Source organism: Vicugna pacos, chromosome 30, assembly GCF_048564905.1.
Source record: "Vicugna pacos chromosome 30, VicPac4, whole genome shotgun sequence".
NCBI classification, from domain to species: Eukaryota; Metazoa; Chordata; class Mammalia; order Artiodactyla; family Camelidae; genus Vicugna; species Vicugna pacos.
The window spans coordinates 17,574,771-17,594,386 of record NC_133016.1 but is presented as its reverse complement, the minus strand read 5'-3'; the positions used below and the strand labels follow the sequence as shown (position 1 = coordinate 17,594,386).

At 40.5% G+C, this 19,616-nt stretch overlaps 1 pseudogene; it reads right to left on the bottom strand.

Moving 5' to 3' along the window:
* Positions 1-2,356: 2,356 nt before the first annotated feature.
* LOC116286090 (uncharacterized) overlaps positions 2,357-19,616 on the bottom strand; it is a 76,947-nt pseudogene continuing 59,687 nt past the window's right edge.

Here is a 19,616-nt window from a genome sequence, read left to right as displayed (position 1 = left end):
GTGGAATAGGTGCCAGAAAACAGATGGGCAAAGGTCCCAAAATTCAGGAGAAAAAGAATGGCTTTCACCAACTGCTTGGGGAGAAGCTTAATTTCAATTCCCTCTTATCTTCCTGAATGCATTAATGAGAATTTTAGATTTAGAAGTGTTCTCCAATCCTCTCCCAACATGATAACCTCTTCTATACAATATCCCCAAAATACCCATTATCCATATGGAAAAAAATGACAACAAATACAATTCAAGTTGTGTGGAGTCATTAGGGCCTTATAAAATGGGAAGGCTATGGCAATTACCTAAAGAAAGAGAAGTTTTGTCACACTGTCTTGAAATTTTAGTGGATTAAAAGTAGGAGAGGAAAAAGAAACTATTAGTAGAAATGTAATTTGGTGCAGCCTCTATGGAAAACAGTATGGAGAGTTCTTAAAAAACTAAAAATAGACCTATCATATGATCCAGCAATCCCACTTCAGCTTATATATCTGGAGGGAACCCTAATTCAAAAAGATACATGCTGCACCCTAATGTTCATAGCAGAACAATATACAGTAGCCAAGACATGGAAACAACCTAAATGTCCATTGACAGATGACTGGATAAAGAAATTGTGGTATATTTATACAATGGAATACTACTCACCCATAAAAAAGAATAAAATAAAGTCATTTGCAGCAACAAGGATGGACCTAGAGATCGTCCTTCTAAGTGAAGTAAGCCAGAAAGAGTAAGAAAAATACCATATGTTATCACTTATACGTGGAATCTAAAAAAAAAGGGACACTAATGAACTCATCTACAAGACAGAAAGAGACTCCAGACATAGTAAACAATCTTATGGTTACTGGGGAAAGGGGGTGGGAAAGGATAAATTTGGGAGTTTGAGATTTACAAATGTTAGCCACTATATATAAAAATAGATTTTTTGAAAGTTTCTTCTGCATAGTACAGGGAACTATGTTCAATATCTTGTAATAACCTTTAATTTAAAAAAATAGGAAAATGAATATATATGTATATATATGCATGACTGGGACACTGTGCTGTACACCAGAAGTTGACACATGATAATTGACTGTACTTCAATTAAAAAAACATGGTGTTCAGAAACATGTATTTATAGAGTCAGACTTAAAGAAAATACATACAAAAGGACAAAAAAGAATCTTTGTAAAAAAAAACTATATAAGCCCCTGAGATCTCAGGGTTGCACAGTCATCATAGGCTGACTACCTAAGATAATACACCTAAATGCAGATTATCCCTAAGAATCAAAATACCTGGAAAGTTCCGTGTTCAGGCCAGAAGTAATTCCAGATGAGTAAGGGATGGCTTGATAGTAGTTTGTGTAAAAGGTTATGGGGAAAAGGGATGATTAAAAAGATACATTTCAACATACCTGTGGTCTTCAGGTATTTGAGAAGTTGTCATAAAGTTGTCAGCTTGTTCTGGGTTACAGAAGAGGGCAAAAACAAGACCAATATGAGAAAGTTTTAAGAGATATACGGGCTCAGTATAACAAAGAACAGGTCATCAGGTTGAGCTATCAAGATGGATAGAGAAACGTTTGAAATTGCAAAGCTTAGGAATACTTGAAATAGTCATATTGAGGCCAGGTGCCTAAGAATGCTCAATGACAAATTCCTTCACTACATAAAAGTTTGATCTATAAAATCTTTCCAGTGTTAAGATTCTATCACTTTTTATGACATTATTCATGGGAAGAATATCAATATATGCTTTTGAGATAGGGTACATTTTATTATTTACCCAAAAAGGGACTTGGCTTGTAATAACATATCTACAGTTTCATGCATCACTTTGTAATGAGGGTGTGGATGCTGTCAGCTGCTATAAAACAAAATTTTATCAGTGATGATTACGCTAGAGTAAGTTGGATAAGATTAGGAAACTAGAGCAGGGGTTCCCAATTTTGGTCCAAAGATAGTGCTGGCTGAGGAAGCATCATCTGAGGATTTTCATGCTGATTCATAGGCCTTATCCCTTGAAAGTTTCATTTATGAGTTGGTGTAGGAGTCTGGGAATATGTATTTAAGTTCCCTTCATTATTCTGGTGGGTGATATGACTGGGACTTGAGTTCTATAGAACTCACTTATCTCTGCTTCTGTGGGTATTTCATTCTTCCAGGTTCATTTTCTTTCCCATTTTATAGAAAAGATTCCCTTTGAAATCTCCAGGCCTGCATCAGCTGAACAAAGGGAAAGGGGGTTCTCTGTGCAGTGGTCCGTGTTTGTGCAGAGGGAACCGTGAGCTCGCTGGCTCTCTGAGCGCCGGTGGCAGAAGCAAGCACCCCACCTCCAGAATCTGAGCTGAGAGAAAAATCACCAAGGGTGAGAATCAGAACCTGCTGTGGCCACCAGACTCCTCGTCTCGTCCCCGTTTCCCCAGCATGTTGGGGTAGGCAGAGGAGCCCCCTTGGCTGCAACCAGAGCAACACTGGAAGCTGTTGTCTAGAATCTTTTTCCAGCCAAAATGTTAAGGGATTGATTCAAAGTGACCACAGTCAGGCAGATGAGACCAGGCTGCCATTCACAGAAGCGTCAGAGAGCCCCTCGGTTACCTCTGGATCTCGCGGCCCTCGTGGCATCTGGCTGGGACTGAGCTCCGGGCTGCCCGAGGCAGCGGCACAGAGGGTGCGCTTCCAGAGGAGGGGCTGGCCAGCCGCGCTTTCAGAAGAGCTGATCATCAGACCGCCAAGCCCATGCCAGAGAGCCCTCAGCAGAGTGAATCCTGGCTCTTAACGAAACCTTCTTCTCCAGCTTCCTTCCACATTCTGCTCTCTGCAAAATCGACCAGGCTCACTGTGCAGGCCGCCTCTCCGTGACAGGGTCTTTTCCCCCAGATGACAGTTATGTTTTAACACCTCGAGGTAACTGCATAGTCATTTGTATCTGGGGATAAGTGTTCTGGCCTATTTTCTGTTCAGTACATTTCTTTCTCTTCCTATAATTGTCACACTCTTTAATGAGGCTTGAAACGCTCAATTCCTGACCTCTGTCTCAAAGACTTTGATGTTCGATGCCTGACAAGACCGTGTGAACCCCCAAGAATGAAAGAATTCAGGTGGCCCCCCTCCCCACCCCCAAATATTGTGTCTCCCAGCTCTGGTGCTGCTGTTACATTTTCTTCAGCTAATAACCCTCTCCTTCGAATTCTTGTTGTAGCCCATGGTCAATGCCAACGTTTGGGCTAACCGATCTGTTGGGGAGGGTGAATCAAAGCCCTTAAGTGACTCTGGCAGCCTGAACTACTACGATCTATTTCTCTGTGTGTGTGTGTGTGTGTGTGTATGTGTGTGTGTTTTCCATTTGACAGACTTCCAATGCCTAGCACAAAGCTTTACACATAGAAAGGGCTTAGCTAAAAGGCATCTTACCTTAGAGCAGATGAATGGATAAATAAACCAACTATCTGGAATACTGTCAAGAGCCAGACTGGATTCAAAGAAGAAACTTGTTGGCACAAATATACATTTATACAATATAACTGTGAGCCCAGAGATAAAATATGTTGGACATTAAATACATGGTCATCATATTCATATGTGATCTTTTCAAGTCCTTTTTAAAGAACTGTTTACTCTTGTATTTAATTCAGGTAATCTTGGATATCTTTTATTTTTTCATTTTGCAGTAAAATAGCATATTTTAAGTGGCTAAGAGGGGTTAGAGGGGCTTACCCAACCTACCAATGGAGCCTCTTTAAAGCATCATGATTTTATAGCATAAGTGAAGCTTGTTCTACAGGGCAGGCAATTCGAGGATGCATTTGAAACAATGTTAGTCAAAATCATTGCAACTTGAAGAAGTGTTGGTGTTTCACTTGCTGAAAAAAATAACTTATCCTCATACACATCAGATAAATGTAGCATTGCTATAATAAGAGACATCTCTTCCCAGCTACTAGGCACGCCATGGGCTGTGGGTGGAGACAGAAAACAACGTAGAGGTCTTGACTTTTGAGGAGATTGTAAAATACAGTAAAGTCTTGATTAACCACACTCCAGCTTCTAAAGATCATAATTAACTATTTTTTTCTCTTTAACTGCCTTTCACGGCAATGAGACGTGTTACATGAAAATAAATCGGTAGCATAAATTTAGATTTAAAAAAAGAAGAGAACAGGGAAAAGCAATAGTCTCTCTGGGTTTCTTGAGATTGTCATAGACTCAGTTCTATATCTGTCCAGTTTCCTGTCATTTCTCTTTATCCATCTGCAGTGTGAGGTGATGAGACTTGATGCTCAAATGAATGATAAATGTAAGGACCTGTGGCTTCCTAGACCACCAAGAAAGGGTTCAGTTCCTTTCCCTAGCCTGTCCTTTGGGATGGAAGAGTGGACTTAATCATTACTTAAAAGATTTTCACTGTCAAGCATCGAACTTTGTTAACTCTGAGTTGAGTGGAAAATTCAGTTTATCAGACGCTCTGCTTCTAAATACCAACACCGGCCCCCAGTTCCCTAAGTGTCTGGGTCCAGCGTGACTTGCTACCACTGAAGATGCAGGTTGTACAGATAATAGAGAGCTAGCTTGTGGATGTGCAGATAATAGAGAGCTGTGTGGCTGGCCGTGGCCAAGCCTTCCTGGTGCGGGCAGGGATACGGGGATTTACCGCAGTGTGTCGGTTAGCGTGTGTGAATACCGCTTGGTAAAGCTTTGAATGGGGGGAAGACAGAGGACTTCCTTGGGGAATATGCTTCCCCCCTGCACATGGGGAAAATTGTATTTCCACCTTGTCCTCTGTAGCAAAAGAACTATTTGCACCTGGAGAAAACAAAACCCAAGGAGTAACTTATGGAATCCACTTGCAAGTCCCTGAGCAAAATGTCCATTTTCCTCCCCCAGGGCGGACACAGAGGCACCCCTGCCTCCTCTCAGCTTCTCTGAGTCTTACCCTCTTTCAAGGTCAAGCTCATGTTCTGAGACCCCCCGTCCTCAGCCTTCCCAGCCTGCACACGAAGCAGCATTATCAGGACTTCATCATCTTTTACTCATGTTTGGAGCAGAGGCTGTGGATTTTCTTTCTCACAACAGCCTTTAAAAATAGCATAGCGCCTCCTCCTCCGTAAAGTGGTTTAAACGGGACCCTACCCAGAGGCAGGCGACGCTGAACACGTCCCCTGGCCTCCTCCGGCCTAATGAGCCGTCGATTATTGTTTGACATTATTAAATGTCAACAATAGGAAGTCTCCCCTCTGGGAACTCAGTGAGAAAGGCAAGAAATATATGATTAGAATCGAGGAACCACACAAAATAGCTTTTGGTTATTGGCAGAGGGGAGAGAAAGCTGCTAAACCTCACCTGACGTTCCTCTTCATCCTTGCTCGTCCACTTCTTCTTTTTCCTCCTTGAGGGCAGCCGATCTGTCTTTGCACAAGGCGACACGTGAAGGCGACACATTTTATTTCAATGATGATACTAATACTGGAGTTAGAAAAACACTTATTTGCCAGTCATTGGAAGGAGATTTAAGCTGCATGGTTTCCGTCACGACTTCCCCTGACCTTGAGGCTGGACATGGCCGATCTCATGCTCTGGAGGTTTGTCTGGGGAGGTGGCTTGCGTTCACTGAGGGCTTCCTAAGTGCCAAGTGCAGAGACAGCCCTGTTTGGGGATTCCTCACTCTGCTGCTGGAAGACTGGGAGGCCCTGGGCATTTTCATAAGGGTGGGGAAGGATCCAGGTCAATGACTCTTCTGTCTACATGGTGATCTGGGATTTGCGAGAAGGGCCAGTCCTGCCCAGGAACCCAGAGACCTGGCCTCCCCTCTAGGCTCTGCCACTGGCTGTCCACGGGGCCTTGTTTCTTCACCTGTGAAATGGAGACAGCAGCCCGGGTCCTTCCCACCACACATGATTATAGTGAGACCTGCAGGCAGAGTGATGTCATTGGCACTCAAGGCCCGGCAGCATTTGGGTGGCATGGCTTTGAGACAACTTCCAACTCTGAGATTCCATATTAGAGATTCATTTCAAAAGTACTTTGGAAATCATCCACCTCTTTACAAATGCAAGGGATTATTAAGAGCAGGGAGGTGTGATACCAGCAGACTGGTAGAGGTGTCAGTTATACCTCCGTGATTTTCTGCTTCATCGGCCCCTTGCAAAGGATTTGGAAAAACCAGGAGATGTGTTTTCCTTTGCATTTCAATGGAGTATGTTGTTTTTATCTCCCAAGGGCCTGGAGCTGGTAGTGCGAGATTTGAGTAGCTCTTAGACGTGAAACAGGGTGCGATCCCGTATCTGGATGGGGTGAAGATAAATCCCATGACCGATTTGCAGACTCTCCATTGGGGCGGGCTGTCCTGGCACATGGCATTCAACAACTTCATTTGTTACATGAACATTTAAGTGCACCTCCGCAATGATGCAACAATAAAGGAACAATAAAAGGAAGTTGCTTTAACTTGTTTCTGGCTTTTTCTGGAAGTGACTGGCCACGTTGGCTAGATGTTGAGGTTATTTGAGCACTTGCTTTTTTACAGGTTGGTGTTAATGGTATTGGGCTATGGTAAATACGGTAATTCCAAGAAGATACATTGCATGAAGTACCTGGTGTATATTTCTTTGTACGGAAACAATGGCATTGAAAAAATCCATTGGGATGCATAAGATGAGAATTAATCTTTCTCTTATTTTCTTTCATGTGCAGTGAAAAATTAGAATCACCGGGAGAAATAACTAGGAGAAACCATCAATTATGTAATGTACAGCGGACCCAATGCTGTTTTGAGGTCATGAAATACGACCATTCAAACAGCCTTTTCTCATCTCAAGTAAATAGAGTTAAGGAACGCCTGACACCCTGTTTTCCCTTCCTTCCTTGGACTTTTGGTGCCCCATCCTTAGGGAGGGGAGAAGCCCCACGTCTAAGTGGCAACTCTGTTACTTGGGAGTAAGCAAAGCAAAGGTGGTCTTACTGTTTGAACACCTCCCTCAGATCTGGTCCTCTTTCATCCTTGGACCCAGATGGCCTGTCCCAAATTCAGTGGCGGTAGAGCCAGCCCCTTGGGGGTCACGGGGCCTATGGTGCACATCTCGGTAACTGACAAATGCTACGAGTCGGGGGTCCCTCATTTCCCCCAGGGGGGTGGTAGTTTAATATTTACCAACACACCACCACCCAAGTCCTTCCCAGCATGAGCTTTACAGAACTCAGACTTCCCCTATGATGGACCTGCCCCTGGAAGGTCATTCCTTTGATGTTCCCTCCAGACATGGCCCCTCTACGTGATGCTTCAGTTTGTTTTTCTCCTATTATCTTGTCAAAGAAGCACAGGTTTTATTATCTTGTAAAAGAAATACAAGGTTTTAGGATTTATATAGAGTTGTATTCTAATTGCTATCTGTAGAATTAGGAGTTATTTACTCTTTGATGCTTTCAGTAGTAAAATAGGGTAATAATTTGATAATACCTTTTGTACAGACTCATTGAGAGGACTGGATACCCAAAACCCCTGACCAACTAACAGCACAAAGTGTTCATTCTCCTCCCCGGTGGTCCCTAGTCTTCCAGGGGAGGTGGGAAGGTAACACAAGTGCTTCTGTGAATCTTCACTTATTCTTAAGTAATTTCTATTTTGTGTATGTTTTATAAGGTACAAAATGCAATCATGGAGTTGTATATAATTTATAAATCTGCATTGGTACATATGGGGTTGTAAGAAAACATTGCTGATGAATTACACAATCAAGATATTTTAATCTACCTGCTGTGGGATTTGTTATTCTTAAGTATGACTGACATATTTATATTGAGGCATTAATAATAATTATAGATTACCAAGCCATGTCCACATTTTAAAATGAAATAATTTGACTATTTCAATGTCTTATAATAGAAAACCAAATCTGTAAGCACTGAAGAAAATTACCATTCTTGACTGCTTAGGATTTGCTTTCTTATTTCCTTATTTCAGGCATCAGCTAACTCTGGCCCACAGAACCTAAAATACATACTGTTTAGCCTTTGCAGAAGAAGCTCCCTGTCCCCTGCCTTCTTATATTAATTCATTATAAGTGCTACACATTATTCAGATAGAGAACTGAGGGCTTTTAAAAATGTTATTTTTTAAAAATATATATACCACTATAAAGACAGAATTTAACCCTAGATCTGGTCATTCTAAAGCTGCATTTATCCTACTAAACTGCACTGCAATTTCCTATGTATTGTGTTATAGAAGAAAGTATAGCATAGGAGGAAGATTGGGCTCGGGGCATTGAGAAGGGGAGGCAGACAGGATTTTACTGCATAACCCTGGTGTATATATATATGACAATTCCTTGATCCTATACCCATGGCAGAGAGTGCAAGTCGGTTAAAGTACGATTGTTTGCTGAGCCAGGATGCAGCCAAAGTATCCTTCTGAACACAACTCTCCAGGCATCACATGTGAGACTTAATTGGCATTTCCGACGAGCATGAGTTTGGGAAGCGTGAGTACTTGTGTCTAATAGGAGGCTTTGAGGTTGAGATGGAGGGAATTACAAGAAAATCAGAGAAAACAGGGATTTTTCTTTGTTGGCAAGAATTTCATTCAAGAAGAACATATTCAAGAAATCCTCTTTGCCCAGCATGTGGCTGAGAGTGGAGTGGGAAGGGACACAGGAGGACAGGAAACGGTCTTGCATGGTGGTGAGGGTCATGGCCTCTAGAGTCAGAATGTCTGGGTCCAAGTTCTAGCCGTGCTATTGAACTGTGTGTGATCCTGGACAGGTCTTACTTATTCCCTTGTTTCTCTAGTTTCCTCATCTAGTAAAATGGGGCAGTAGCCAAACCTACTTGATGAGGTAATCGTGAAAAGTAACTGACTTAATTTCCATAAACATGTAAGGCTGTGCCCAGTGTAAGTCCTAGTATGACACGTTATGCTCCTATGACGTGGCCCTTAGTGTGCTTGAAATCTAGCTGCGAACTCAAGACAAACACACAGAGAAACTAAGAAAAAATAGAAGGTAATAAATAGTACCCCCTTATCCAAGGTTTTGCTTCCATGGTTCATTTACCTACAATCAACCACCATCCAAAAATATTAAATGGAAATTTCCAGAAATAAATAATTCATGCATTTTAAATATGCTGTTGAGAGTAGCCTGATGAAATCTCGCACCATCCCACCCTGGATGGAAGCCATCCCTTTGTCCACCATTTCCCATTGGTTAGTCACTTAGCAGTCATCTCGGTTATCAGATCGACTGTTGTGTGTTCACAGTGCTTGTGTTCAAGTAACCCTATTGTACTTAACAACAGCCCCAAAGCTCAAGAGCAGTGATGCTGGCAATTCAGATATGCCACAGAGAAGCCATGAAGTGCTTCCTTTCAGTGAAAAAGGTGAAAGTGTTCCACTTATAAAGCAAAGAAAAAAATCATATGCTGAGGTTACTGTGACCTAAGATAACTTTTATTACAGTATGCTGTTAAAATTATTCTGTTATTAGTTATTGTTAATCTCTGACTGTGCCTAATTTATTAATTAAACTCTATCATAAGTATGTAAGTATGGGAAAAAACATAGTATATTTAGAGTTCAACATTATCCTTCGTTTCAGGCATCCATGCGGGGTCTTAGAATGTATCCCCTATAGCTAAGGGAGGACTCTTATGTGGTACAAACCATGATGCAAGCTCTTCATTTCTCTGTTATGTGCTACTCAGCATTGTTTCTTGAATCTTTAAAAGTCAAAGATACAGCAGTGAGTCACCATTTTCTGCATTTATGCATCGTTACGTTCTGTCCCAGTGAATTTTATCCATCACCTTGGGGATTTGTCAATAGCTCCCAAGATAGTGCAGTCTCGTGGGAGAGCTTGCTGACCTGTCATTCGTACTCTTTTTTTTTTTTTTGTAGCCATAATCAAATAGAAATTCTTGCCATTGTGCCCATTTGGAAAATAATTCATGTCACTCTAGTACTTTTCAGTAATGTTAATTTACCACTGCATTTAATCAGGTAGAGTTAAGGTCTCATTATACCATAAAGCATCTGTAGTGAGGAGTTACCTTTAAATATTCAAAATAATTCATTCCAAGTTATGGGAACCATTTGTGTTATAATTCTCAACTACAATCCCCCAGGGATATCTGGGCAGTCACTAATGGGCTAAACTACCTTTGCAGCAACCCTCTAGGGAAAAAATCTTCTATAATATATAACTTTAAATATCCCTTACATATGCCCTCATGATCTGCAGTTTTAAATACTAAAATCTAGAGGTGTTTTGTAAAGTAGGTTCACAGGGGGAAAAAAATACTAAGTTTTAGTGCTGTCCCTCATGGAGCAAAGAATCAAACATGAAAAGATAATTTTTTGCTATTGAAATTTCAGAATTTTCTTACACCTTCTGTGTGTGTGTGAGAGAGAAAGAGAGAGAGAAAACAAAAGATAAAATGGCAGCATTATGTCCTCATCAATCAATAATCATCTCACACGTAAATGGACTGAATTCGCCAATCAAAAGACACAGAGTAGCTGGATGAGTTGGATACCAAGACCCAACTGTATGCTGCCTCAAGCAGACGCCTCTCAGTCCTAAGGACAAGCGCTGATTCCAAGCTGAAGGGACGGAAGACAATACTCCAGGGAGACGGCAGTCAGAAAGTGGGTGTAGCCATACTCGTATGAAACAAGATAGAACTTCAAGCCAAAACAGTGTAACAGGAGACAAAGATGGACATTAAATAATGATAAAGAAAGCAACCAAGAAGACATAAGACTTATTAATATTCATTCATATTCAAACTATATAAAAGTTCATACAACTCAACAACAACAAAAAAACCTGATGAAAAAATGGGCAGAGGAAAGGGGAGGGTATAGCTCAGTGGTAGAGCACATGCTTAGCATGCATAATGTCCTGGGTTCAATCTCCAATATCTCCATTTAAAAAAAAAACAGATAAATAAACCTAATTACCTCCCCCCACAAAATAAAAAAAATATTTTAAATGGGTGGAAGATCTGAATAAACATTTTTCCAAAGAAGACATACAAATGGCCAACAGGCACGTGAAAAGATATTCGACATCATTAATTATTAGGGAAACTCAAATCAAACCAAAATGAGATATCACCTATGCTGGCTAGAATTGTTACTACTTGTCTTTTTGAGAATAGCCAGTGTTGGAGAGGATGTGGAGAAAAGAGAGTCCTCATACACTGTTGGTGGGAATGTAAATTGGTGTAGCCACTATGGAAAACCGTATGGAGATTCCTCAGGGAATCAAGAATAGAGCTACCATATGATCTGTGATCCAGAGATTATGCTTCTGAGTATTTATCTGAAAAATATGAAAATGCTATATCAGAAAGATATGTGCACCCTTATGGTCATTGCAGCACTATTTACAATGGCCAAGAGATGAAAACAACCTAAGTGCTCTTTGATAGATGAATGGATAAAGATGTGTTATATATGTGTGCATTTATATATGTTATATATAAATATATAGAAATGAAATTCTACTCAGCATTAAGAAATATGAAATCTTATTACTGGCAACAACATGAATAGACCTTGAGGGTGTTATGCTAACTGAAATAAGTTAGACAAAGACAATATGCATGCTTTTGCTTCAAATGTGGAATATAAAAATTAAAAAAAAAATGAACAAACAAAACACATAGATACAGAGAATAAACTGATGGTTACCACAGGGGTGGTGGTGTGTGGGGAGAGTAAAATGGGTCAAAGGTGTCACCTGTGTGGTGACAGATAGAAACTAGACCCGAGGTGGTGAGCACGCTGTAGTGTATTCAGAAAATTGTAATGTTGTCCGTATGAAACATACAATGTTAATTACCAAAGTTATCTCAGAAAAATCAAAAAGTGCATTCTGTGTTCCATGGGTATAATTAAGTGAGGTCATGATTTTCTTCTACTTTGTCCTGATCAGACCACTCTGGTGGTAATTTCTGAACGTCATACATCAGAAAGAGAAATAGGCTTAAAAAGCACACACTCAGAGGAGAATATTGAGTAGAATGCCAAAAATCTCAGGTGTAAAATACTTGAAAGAAGGGGCGATAATTCCTGGATTGAGTAATAGCCCTGACAAAAAGAAATTTCGGGCCCAAAGGAACGAAATGGGAAAGCATGGACTTTTGTGCAAACCTCAATCTTTGGAATCTTAGCTCAGCCACTCCCTGCTAGCACAGGCCTGGAAAATTAAGCTTCTTGAGTCTTGTTTTCAATGTGTATTAAATGGAGATAATGATATCTAATTTACTATACTTTTGTGAGGATAATCTTGAGATAATATTAAGAGAGATAATAATAAGTCAGATACAAGATTATGTAGGGTATAACTCTAAGATAATCCAGGAAAATTTTAATTATAAAGCACTTTAGATCTGTGGGAGCTGTATAGAGATGGAATTGACTGCTTCTCTTTGGTTAGGAACTCACCTATATGTTGCGCGGAGGGTATTCAAATATCATCAGTATGGGGTTGGACTTTATGATATTTTAGGTCTTTTTCAACCTTCAGGTTGTATTTGGACAGTAGCAGTAAATAACACAATGCATCAATTTGCCAACTTCATTCTCATTATCATGCAGAATTTGCATGCATCTATACATAAGATGGAGTAGGTTTGAAGAAATCAGGACAGATTTATATACCAGCCTGGTCAGAGGAGCAAAGCAGATGAGAATATGGAGAGACCCAAACAAGCTCTCCTGCTGGACATCAATCAAAATGATGGTCCTTTGTCTCTAAGTGGCATAGGTTTTCATAGTAAGAACACGAGATCCTTAACATCAGAGCGGGAAAGCCCCATAGATGTCTACGGAAAGTGTAAAACACTTTGGTAAACATCAGATGAACTTTTGCAGCTGTCTAATACACACTAGGAGTTTTATATTCTTTAAGCTAAGAGGCAGGAAACACTGCTTTGTCATAACTCTGCAGACATTTTATTTATGAAAGAAACAGAACAAACAATGGCAGAGACACCTGCAGAGATGACTGGAAATTGTCAGACGGTGGACATGTTGTTCTTTGTCTCACGCTTTAATAATATGCAGAAGTCTGGCTTGAAGAAAAGGTCTACAGTTAGTATTGTATCAGCAACAATGACTGAACTACAAAGGAATGCATAAAAGAAATGCTCTTAATGGAACATCTGAGGGCTATTTGAGACACCTGCCTGGAGAAAGAAGATACATTCTGCCAAAAGAGATGTGTGATTGTTGTGGTCCTGCCAGGAGATGATTTTCCCTGGGAAGTCAATGTTTTTCTCTGACTGAGAGGTCCTAGTTTTGCATGTTGATTAAATTAGAATCTGCACTAAAGGGGTTTGTTATGATGACTTATTTTTACATGTCCTGATTTATTCATATTTTCTTTCCCGATTTGCAATTGCATGTATGCAGAGGAAATCAGCCTTAAATTTCAGGAGGATTCAGATTCTTACCCCTGGAGTCAAAGATTAATTTGAGGCCCTCTGTAGGCAAAACAGCTAATTACACGCATGAAAACTTTTCATCGATTTTTTTTTTCGCTACCTCTGTTAATTTCTCTATTCTCAAAAGTATCTTTTCCTCCCAACTCAAATCACCATGCTTTTAATTTATTTGTAACAGTTTTATTGAGATACAATTCATAAACCATGCAATTCACTCATGTAAAGTGTACAATTTAATGACTTTTACTGTTTTCAGAATGTTCATCTGTCACCACAATCAATTTACAACATTTTGTTACCCGAAAAAGAAGCCCACACCCCTGAGCAATTCCCCCAGGTCTCCCAGACTCCCGGCCTTAGGCAAACACCAATCTACTTTCTACTTATTTTTATCTTATTCTGGATGTTTCCTATGAATGAAATGATACAATAGGTGGTTTTTTGAGTCTGCTTTCACTTAGCATAATGTTTTCAATTTTCATCCACACTGTAGTATATGTTAGTACTTCAATTTTATAACTTAATAATATTCCATCATATGGATATACCACATTCATCCATTGAGAGGCATCTGGAGTTTTTCCACTTTTTAGCTATTATGAATAATTCTACTTATGAACATTTGTGTACAAGTTTTTGTAAGGACATAAGTTTTCACTTCTCTTGTGTATAAACGTAAGAGTGTAATTATTGGATCATGTAACTTTTTAATGTACTGCCAGACTGTTTTCCAAAGCAGCTACCTCATTTTACTTTCCCCCAACAATGTAGGAGGGTTTCGGGATCTCCACATCCTCACCAACACTTGTTATTCTCTTTCTCTCCTGGTGAGTATAACGTGATATCTCATTGTGGTTTCGATTTCCATTTCTCTGATGGTTCATAACCTTGGGCATCTTTTCATAAACTTATCGGCCACTTGTATATTTTTTTTGCAGAAATATCTGTTAAAATCTGCTCATTAGATTATTTATCTTTTTATAATTGGGTTGTAGTTATGAATTATATTTTCTAGATACAAATCCTTATCAGATACATGATTTGCAAACGTTTTCTCCCATCCTATGGGTTGTCTTAAATCATTGCTTTTTATCAGGCAGTTTTCTCTAACGTTTGCTCATTGGAATGGCCTTTAAGTTGTCATCACGATAGTTTTAATCATACAAGTGCCATTCTTCTTGCTATAAGCTATTACATTCACTTATCTGAGCACCTAATAGGTATCAGTCTTAATCACCAGGGATGCAATGCTCTCAGTATGCAGTGCTGTTTCTGCCTTCGTGGTGCTTAGAATCTGTGATGGGAGGAAGACTTGGTCAACCATCAAGATACTATCTTACTGCTGAAAATGACTATTTAGAGCATTCACTTTGTTTATTTTCTAACCCAGCACCATCTCTCTTGCTGTTTATAGTTTTGATAGGACACATTCTCCCTTCTTGTCAAGGGCTTGCATTTTTTTGTCTGAAGGGTGAACCGTTTTAAGAACAGTTCCATGGGTGAGAGAACATTTAAAAGTGGGGGTACAAGTTCAGCTCTGCACAAAGGATCAGAAATGTTGTTAAGATTGTTGTGAACTCCAGAAGTTATCTGGATAGCCTCCATGTGGTAAAGAAAAGGGGGTGGCTGCAGAGAATACACAGAGATAATACCGTCTGGCCCAAGTGCCGTAACGAGCCACACGTGCGGGACACAGCCCTCAGCGTAGGCAAGGACTGTATTTCTAACGAGGAAACTTGTACTTGGTCATCCTGACAGTCACCTTCTTACACTGGCTGTAGATTACCCTTAGATCCTATAAAGTGTTGCAGTAAAAGGAGAAAATCCAGGCGTTTGAGTCCTGAGAAAGTTGACACTGAATTCGGATTTCTCATTTCTTCTTAGAAAAGTGTAAATAGGTTAGAATCTTCTCTGATTTAGAAAGGTGACAAGTACTTGGGGTCATACTGTATTTGCATAGTATGTAAAGTAGGTGGTGATGATGGTGGTGATGATAATTCATTGGATTATTACCATATTGGCATTTTTCAAGGAATTTTTACATATATTGCTACCGGAACCTAACAAGAACCAAAGCAAGATTGGTAAAGAAGGCTTCACTATCCATGTTTCTTTAAACTTTTTAGTGAATAATATACATGCCAGAAATGTATAGATCATAAGTCTACAGCTACATCAACCCGTATGTAGTCACCATTCCATGTGAACAGCTCAAGGAACAGAGCATTGCTAGCATCTCACGTGCTCCTAGTTATGCGCACTTCAACAATAATTTCTTCACCATAACATTGAGGTAACCATGTTCCTGATTTCTAATACCATAGTTTAGTTTTGACCATTCTTAAACTGCATATAAATGATATTATACAGAATATACTCCCTTTTGTTTGAATTCTCTCACCAGACATTCTGTTTGTGAGATTTATCCTTAATGGTCATTGCTGCATAATATTCCCTTGTGTGAATGCACTGGAGTTGATTTATCTATTCTAGTGACATTTCGATTGATTCCAGTTCATTGTTTTTACAAATAGTGTTACTCAGAACCTTTCCTTTTACATGTTTTTGTTTGTTTCTGCTGAGTACACACCTAGGAGTAAGATCACTGGGTCATCATAGGGTATCTGCATATTTTGAGATAAAGAATAAGCTGCCAAACAGTTATCAAAAGTGGCTAATGCAATTATCACTTTCCACTAAGTCTATGATGAAACTGTGGGCTACCCCAAATCCTACCCAGACAGTTAGTATTTTCTGTATTATTAAGCCATTTCCCAGGATGATTATTCACATTGTAAAAATGGAGACCTAGATGTGCTTTCACAGTAGAAAAATCTAGAGCATAAATCTAGTCTTCTTTACACTAAGCCATATAATATAATGTGGCTTCCTTGACAAAAAAAGGCTAAGGTGTCACCAGCACAGACATGACAAAAAGATCAAAATGTATATCAAGACTTCAGTTTTTGCTGTGGCATATGAAGAGCCTGAAAGTTGTTTTTTCCATCTTTAAAACAAGGAAAAGACTGGACAAACTGAAAAGTCAATAACTTTTCTTGGACCCAATGGAGAGCTGAAATCTAGAGACACAGGTGAATCTGGAGACTCAAAGTTGAGATCTGTTTACCTGGAGCTGAAGCCACTGGAGCCAGAAACGGACAGGGGCACTTAAGCAGTGATTCTGATGAATAGTTGGAAGCTGAATGTGAAGTAGCATGCAGGTGAGAAACTCCTGCCTCCCTCTGCACTTCACATCCAGTTCTCATCCTGCTCCCCAAGGAAAAGGGTTTCGAGCCAGATGAATGCTTTATTATGAGGCAGGACCAAATTCTCTCTTCAAATTCAACCCCAGGTCCTAGGAAAGAATATTAAAGCATCCTAGTAGTCAACCTCTGTCAACTTCCCACCGCTCTGGGCGTACTTGCTCAGGACTGAGAAGACAGACCTTTGGCTGGAGGGAGAGTTTCACTTGAGACTCCGAATTTGTTAACTTCTAAACAGCCAGAGGATAGGCGATAGTGTGTTTCAGCTTCTCCTCACTCAAGACACCTTTCTCAAGCAGGTTTCTAATAACCCTAGCCATGGAAAAAAGCAATTACAGGCAATGCTCCTACAGCTGATAATGCAAATGGGGTAGAACACAATAGATTAATTAGGGAACATGATTTGAATGTGCATTATGCAGACAGCCGTTGGTTATAATGTGATCGAGTTCAGGAACTAGCATCTTGGGAGCAGGAAAGAAAGTCATTGGCAAGATGCATAAATGCACACCTTTCTAGCGTCTGAATGCCTGGCTGCTCAGTTGGCCCTCAGTCCATTCTTCCTCTGGGGCGTAGATCCAGGCGGAGCGGGACATGTTGAGGTGGTAGAGAACAGAGCTGCTGGACGGAGGTCTACATGGATCACAGAAGAGAAATGGGTTGTGGGCTCTGTTAAGCTCTTCTAGTCCCATACAGCTCTGTTCCAGGTGTTTATTCAGAGTCTTGGACTTAAGTTCTATTATGTTATACATAGTTTACAGGAATTTCAGGATTCTTAGTAAATAAATCAAGGGGGTTTGCAAATAAATCAAGAAACAAAACCAATACCTGCCTAGTGACTCAGGGAGGCAGCAGGGGTCAAAAGAAGTAGCTGGGGCCAAGCGGTACAGCCGCACAGATTTCAACATACATCATTCTTCCGCCCCCAACCAACTCCCAACTTCCTTCATCAAGAAAATATGAGCGCCACTAAGGCTGATGGCAGAAAATCTTTCCTTTTTGCAATTCCCAAATGGCATTATCAAAATTAATCCCAACAACAACAAAAAATTTAACTAATATTTATAGAAGAGGAGAACAGACTCCAACAGCTTTTCAGAAATTGCACGAAGTATATGCTCCTTTTAAGGTGTGGGGGTCAAGTAAACAAGGAGCAAAATGCATTTACCGAATTGGCCGCCATGTCTGTTACTAACTCAGTGCAGGGCATCACATTAATGCAAAACAGAACAGGAACGGTGTAGTCTGATCCTCTCTTTCCTCGGAGTGTCAGAGGAATGCATTTACCTGCTCTCATTTCTGGGTGTCTGGAATCAAGACTTAGGAATTGTTGTGGGTGGTTGACGAAGCCATTGGTGTGGACGAGCTCCGGAGTGTAGAAGACATGGCTGGGAACAGAGCCCTGGGCAACACTGGCATTTAGGGAGGACGAGAGGCTCATAAAGGACGTGTTGAAGGAGGGGTCAGAAAGGAACAAGCAAAACCAGAAAAAATACAATATCCCAGCAGTAATGGGAGGAGGGAGTTCCAAGAAGGGGCTGATGGGGCCTTTTAAATGCCAATAAGAGGTGATATTAGTCTGAGTCCCTCTCAGAAAGCAGAGCCTGAAAGGTAGGTGTGCACCCCAGTAGTTTATTTTGGGAAGTAATGCCAAGGAAGGAGGGCCCACGGTAGCAGGTGAACTATCGCTGACCCCCACTGGACAAGTGGGGCTGGACCCTCCCAGGAGCTGTGAAGAATATACCTCTCAATTGACTGTGGGATGGAAAAGGGAAGCGATAATCCACCAGCCCCAGCCTTCCACAGCTCAGGGCTCACCTCCACGAGATGGAAGATCCCTTATATTTCTAGGTTTGTGCTTGGTGGTTCCAAAAGCTAGGGAAACCCACAGCAGTGAGAGACTCATGGTGGAGGTGAAACTGTGCTTTCCAGATGCTCTGAGGTTTTACCTGCATAGAGCTGCTGACTACAGCAACAATAAATGTTTAGTGTAGATGATGTGAGGCCAAGCACAAGAGCTATTCAACGTGGAGGTGAAATAAAAATCAGAGCAATTTGGAAGAAAGTAGCAAATTAGTGTGAGCCATGCCGGCATATTTTAGCTTCAATAACCCAACAGTTTAGGACCTCATGAACTTTAGGTATAGCTGGATCCAGAGACTCAGCGGATATCTTCAGCTTCCTGGAATCTTCTCTGTTTTGCTTCCTTTTGTGTTGGCTTCATTTTCAACAAGATCTCTCCAGATTGAATGACATCTAGATGTTTCAGATTATGTGATATTTACAGGTCACGCTCTGATGAGAAAAGATATGTTTTGCTCTTTGATCATTAATGTACATCCCTTAAAAATAACCAATTTGTCTCCTTGGGTCATATGTCCAATCATGGTCCAATTGTTGTCTCCAAAGTGATGGGGTCTGTCTGTGCCACATACCTCTGCTGTGGCCTTTTAAGCAAGACTCCATCATTAATTGACCCAAGAGTAGGAGCCATAGAGGGGGAGAAATAGGAGAGCCTGCAGAGGGAGCAGGAAAAAAGCACAACACATGCCCTATATGTAAGGTACAGGAAAGAAAGTGTTCGGGAGATGGTTCCTATGGAATCGCCAAGTGACCTGAGTCCTAATTCTCTCTCTATTACTTACTATTTGTGGGACGTTGGACAAATTCCTTAATCGCTCTGAATCTCAACTGCTAATCTAAAGTTAAAGTGAGACCCATCAATTTCTTTTAAAAAACGTTTATTTAAGGATTTTCAACATTAAGAACTGTATAAAAAAAGCGTCCAGATCCAAAACTGAGAATTGCCACAGACAGCATTCTTGTGAGTGTCACGGTCATCAGAACTGCTTCCTTCCTTTGAGTCACATGCTTAGATCACTGGTGAACTCTTCTCCAAGCAACTGTAAACTCAGTCAGTATTCTC